Here is a 6000-nt window from a genome sequence, read left to right as displayed (position 1 = left end):
GCATGTTGTTTAGTCGCGAAGGCGTCGCAAATTATAGATTCAAGATTCAGGAGGTAGTCGGTAGTACTTCTGAATTTTCTGAAACCGTACTGATGAGGCGAGAGAAAGTTGATCTGATTAAGGAACCACAGAAGTCTTTTGTTGATTATTTTTTCAAAGAGTTTACATATATTCGAAGTGAGAGAAATAGGTCTGTAACTTTCGGCTCTGCTAGGGTCTTTGTCGGGTTTTAGAATAGGTATAATAATAGCTTCTTGCCAAATACTGGGAAAGAAATTGGAAGACCAAATTTCATTAAAGATATCAGTTAGAAATACAAGAGCACAGTCAGGGAGGTTTTTTTAGAAAAGTGTTAAAAATACCATCGGGGCCTGGACTGGAGTTCTTTAGGGTTTGTATATTAATTTCAATTTCATGGAGTAGGATGGGATCATTGAGAGGATGGTTCTCATTCATGTTTAAAGAAATGTTGGTTACAGGGCTTATTTGGGAAGAGGAGGATTTGAATGCTCGGAAATCGTTAGTATAGTTACTATCACTAGAATTTTTTGCAAAATTTAAGGCTAAGTAATTCGCTATATCTTCAGGGGAGGATAGAATTTTATTTTCAGCGGTAATAATGGAGGCGATAGAATGATTACTTTTGGAGCCACTTAATTTTCTCATTTTGTTCCAATAGAGCGATGCGGGGGTTGAAGGATGAAGGGAATTTATAAAATCTTTCCATGATTGCCTTTACATTCTTTAAAAGTGCGACGGGCTGTGGATCTAAGCTGCTTATATAGCGTAAAGTTTTCGGTTGTAGGTTGACGTTTGAAGTGGGAGAAGGCTCGTTTGTATTCTTTCAGAGCTTTTTGGCATGAATCATTCCACCAGGGAACTTGTTTTTTATGATATTTATTCGATGTTTTTGGTATAGCATCGTTAGCAGAGTCAATTATAGTTTCCATAAAGAAGGATAATTTGTCATCGAGGTTTGTATGATGTGGAGCGAAAGAGCAAGAGTTTAGTTTATCAAATTTTTGAGCTATATGGTTTCTATATTTGGGCCAGTCAGCTTTTTTGAAAATCCAATGACTGGTCGGAGCACCATCCGGAATAGTAGAATTTAAATTACGTAAGGATATTGGGAAGTGGTCACTACCACAAGGGTTCCGATTAGTGGTCCAAGTGAAATAATGTGCTATGGAGGAGCTACAGATAGATAAGTCTATGCAGCTAAACGTTTTGGAGCTATTGTTGAAGTGGGTGGGTTGATATGTGTTTAACAAGGTCAGGTTGGGATCATCCAGAAGTTTCTCTATTATACGACCTCTGGAATCAATTTTTTTGGAGCCCCACATATAGCGGTGGCTATTAAAATCCCCCACTAGTAAGAAGGGTTTTGGCAGTTGGTTTAAGAAATGTTGGATTTCGGATAGTGCGAAGGCGTGGCTGGGTGGAATGTAAATGTTACATATAGTAACTTACCCGAAAGAGAACAATACTGAGTTTGCTATAACCTCGAAATTCGTATTGAGAGGGATTGTCTGATTAGCAATATTATTTTTTATAAATGTAGCTACACCCCCACTGGCGTGTATAGCATTTGAGCGATTTTTGTAGAAAGTTAGGTACCCTTTGATTGTAGCACAGTTTTTACCCTTAAAGTTGGTTTCTTGAATACAGATGACTCTAGGCTTTAGGTTATTTTTTAGTAAAACTAACTGTTCCCTTTGAGGGTGGAAACCGTTAATGTTCCATTGTAGAATTGATTCAGACATTTTTATTAGGCCCTATAATAGGGGAAATGTTTGAGTGATCTTCTATGTTTTCGTCGGAGGTTCCTTCTTCTAGGTTGTCATCAGACACACCGGCTTCAATGAGGGAGAGTTTTTTTAAGAGACGGCTGAATCTACTTTTCATGACTCTCTCCTTCAGGAGAGGATAGGTGGACCGGAGCGTGTGTGCTATTTTTCCCATATCTTGATCAAATTCTTGGCAGATTGCTTCGATGTTGGCACATCCTGTTGTTTTGTCGATGAAACTTTTGAGTTGTATGTAGTTAAGGCATTTCCGGTCTTTGTTTTTATCTAGGTGATTTCTTATTTCAGATAGATGGTAATCGATGTCTATTGGCTCCTGCTTTATTTTCTTTTTTTTTTATGTGTAATATCCTTGTCACCTTTATTCTGTTTCATACTGGAATCAGATATATTGTCGGAAGAATAATACAGGTCGCTGGATTTGTTGGAGGTTTTTTGTGCGGTATACGTATTGCTTGAATCAGATGTGGAGAGAGGCCTTTTTGGATTATTGGAAGGAGGTATGAATATCGTGTTAGAAACGTTGTTATCATCCATAGCAGGTGGGACAGTGTTTTTGTCCGAAGGAATCTCACCTTTGAGTGCAGGGGGACGGATGTCTGTTATGCCAGTATTGCCAGTATATTCAATGTTTGTTGTGTCTACTGAACAGTTTTTGGCCAGATGGCCCGACTGTTTACAGATGAAGCACTTGACGGCGTCTGAGGACAGATATATCCAGAAGGTTGTGTTGTCGAAATCAATCGTTAGCGACTCTGGTAATTTGCTAACATCTTCACGGTGGACGAAAATTTGACGCCGGAAACTCGTAATATGAGCAAGACCGGGTTCAGTAAAACCCGCGCGCAGGGTGGTAATTTTTGAACCCATTCTTATGTTCATCTTTGCGAAGATATCTTCCAGGACGTTGTCAGGAATAATAGGGCAAACATTTGATAATATTATCCTCTTGAATTTCGATATTAGTGGGCGGATTTGAAGCTCTTTGTTGCCGATGACAATTACATGTTTTGCTTCTGTGAGTTTATTGGTTATTTCAGTGCTAGCCAAAAACATGCAGATTCTGTTCATGGATATTTTAGACACAGATTTGATGTCAGATGGGTTAATCAGTTTTAAGATCTCGTTAACATACACCTTGATGGGCACTCCTTCCAAGGCATCGATGATGATGGCTTGTTCTCTTGTAGGGTAGACTGAGTTTTGCACAGCAGCTGCATAATTGGTAACTTGAGACGAGGATTTCTGTAGAATTCTATTTCTTGAGTTTAAAGGTTCCAACTGACTCCTGTAGTCAGAAGTCATTGGAGATGGTGAAGGGTGCATAGTGCACCCTCTGGCAATATGGAAAAAAAAAACACCGAAGAAAAACCACTATTTTAACGAAAGAACATAGAATTCACTACACTGAAGTTACTCGTGTACACGTAACCGAACACTCTAGAGTCGCACCGTAAACATAGGCACGTCTTGACACGGGGACGGTCGAACCGTGAATCTAGAACGCAGAGTTGAATCTTGGGTATTGCGATAACTCGCTCGCCCGAACTTGCCCGATTCTTTTCGAACGCGCTCGATGAAGTCGGGTCATGGGCCGTCCGAAAGGCTCGGACCGCTCGACGTGTCCCGATTCGAGTGCCCGATTCACGAGCCGGCCCGCACATCCCTACTGTGTCACATCTGGAGTTTTATGGCATGCTAACAATCGACATTGAGTTGCAAATCAGACCGTACAAGCAAACGCATTCGCAACTTCCAGAGGCCTGATTTCAAGGCTAAAAGGAGAGGCCACGACCTTCGGGTCACCGATTCTGTTGAAATTTTGCACACTTGTAGATCTCGTTCTCCTGTTCACGAATATATACCATTATAGGGGCAGATACTCAATAGTTTTCGAGATAATGACAATTAAAGTTTCATTATTTCTTATATAATGCCGTATTTTTCCTAGATTGCAAGAATCGGTGTGGCAAGACGGTAGCGTACCAAGTTTTCAGCCGAACGACCAGGGTTCAAATCTTGCCGACTAATGCATTTTTTTTATTATGTTTTATCATTGCTACTTATATTATTAATTTCAATCGATTAAATTTCACGCATAAAATTGCATTTTGAATTATAAATAACATGTATTTATTTACTAACAACAGAATTATTTACTATTATTATATATTATTATTTATATATCAAATATATATATTAAATTTTAAGAAGTCTTTATAAATATCCTGTGTTCATTTTTCGGTTTCCGAACAAGTTACTGTTACGTTTGTGTGATGTGACATAAGTTCATCTACCTTTACTTGAACCAGTGCGGTCTTTTCTCCCTTTTATGTTATCGTAATTTCGAACGTTGATTGATACTGACGTCCTGTCTGATCCATGTTGATTATATAATTTAAATGGAATTGCTAGGTGATATATTTTACTACTTTCCGATAATTTTCGGCGGCCTGCTATGTTTTATCAAAATGAAATCGGTACTTATCATTATATTGAAATTTAATCGATTTAAATTGATAATATAAATATACAATGATAAAACATAATAAAATTTTTAAAAAATGCGTTAGTCGTCAGGATTTGAACACTGGAACATATTTACTGTATCTGTATTTCTATCGATATCTGCATTCCTATGTAATAAATGATTTTTTGCTTTTCCATCAATGATATTATTTCTTAACTTATTCAGTGATATTACTTATTAGAAGATCAATGATATTACTTCTTAACTTACACCGGATTATATCCCGCTTTGTATTAAACAATTTTTGGATATTATTCCGAAAGGCACCGATGGCCGATCGAGATGAAACTTGGTGGGTATGTAAAACTCAACATTCTGAACAACTTTTTCCTATACATGTAACCGCGGCTCGGCCATAGTTTCGGAGATATTCCTATACGTGCACATCCGAGGCGTGCGTATCGCATTTCTAGCGGAAAAAACAGAAACAGATCATTGTGTCGATTCCGTCCCCTCAACGGCCTAACCCCAACAAACTTGAATTATACCTCCGGCTGTACTTCCGAAAAGCACCGGGGAAACACAATACGCACGTCTCGGACGTACATGTTAGAAAAATCGAAGTAAACAAACGGTCGAGGCAGACCATGTATCTTTTGTCAGAGCGTTGCCCCTCGCAACTGAAACAGAGGCATACTGTCGAGCGCGTCCTCACGGCTGCGAATTTTTGGGACGGCGGACATTCTTATTCTGACTGTCGTCGTGTATGTTTGTTGCGAATAAAAATTCATAGCATATTGTAATACGCCCACATTTATTTAAGTTAACGATATCGCGTTATCTATCTCTTTGAATTTTTCTTACATATCAGAAGTGGGATTAACCGTGTGTGAAGTGCGCATTTTTGGAGTACACTTACGTGCATTTTGTGTACAAACTGTTAAGTGCTCCAGACTATAAAGTGTGCGATTAGTGTAAGGGTTAGTGAGTAACCAGTATTAAGTATAGACGTTTTAAACTTTGAACTCTGAACTTTTGTGAACTTTGTTGTACGTGACAAGACAATTCGAATATGGAGCGTGCATCGTGTAGCCGTGACGGTGACGAAAGGGTACCCGACGCCTTGGAGTCGCGTCTTAATAAATTGGAAAATCTGATGGAGGAGTTTTTAAAACGCTCTCGTTCGCGTACACGGTCGCGTGTGTCCCGACGGCGGGATCCGAGCTCGCGTTCGCGTAGCCCCGAAGTACGGTCGCGAAGCCCGCAAAGACGACGCTCCGAGTCGCGTAATGTTCGGCTTGATCGTGCGGAAGAAGACAGCCTGAACACGCGTAGCTCCGCGTCGCGCGCGAAGTCACCGCAGCAGGTGCGTCCCGGGGATGAACAATTGATCCCGATATACGATCCATCGAAAGAGGATCTTTCGATTGAGAATTGGGTTCGCCACGTGAATGAGTTGGCGTCGCGTTTCGGTTGGGACGATCTCAGCGTGATGCGGTTAATCGCGACACGTTTACGGGGGCACGCACGCCAGTGGTACGATACGCGTGTGCGAGTCGCGACTACCTGGTCGGAAACGAAAGTGCTACTTGTTGCGCAATTTCGGCGGACAATGCCATTTTCGAAATTGCTCCGGGAAGCAGATTTATACGAAGCAAGGCCAGGACAATCGTTGGGAGATTATTGCTTCCAAAAATTGAACTTTATAAGGCGCCTGGACATCAA

Source organism: Halictus rubicundus, chromosome 2 (assembly GCF_050948215.1).
Source record: "Halictus rubicundus isolate RS-2024b chromosome 2, iyHalRubi1_principal, whole genome shotgun sequence".
Taxonomy (NCBI): domain Eukaryota; kingdom Metazoa; phylum Arthropoda; class Insecta; order Hymenoptera; family Halictidae; genus Halictus; species Halictus rubicundus.
Note: the sequence above shows the minus strand (reverse complement) of the source record.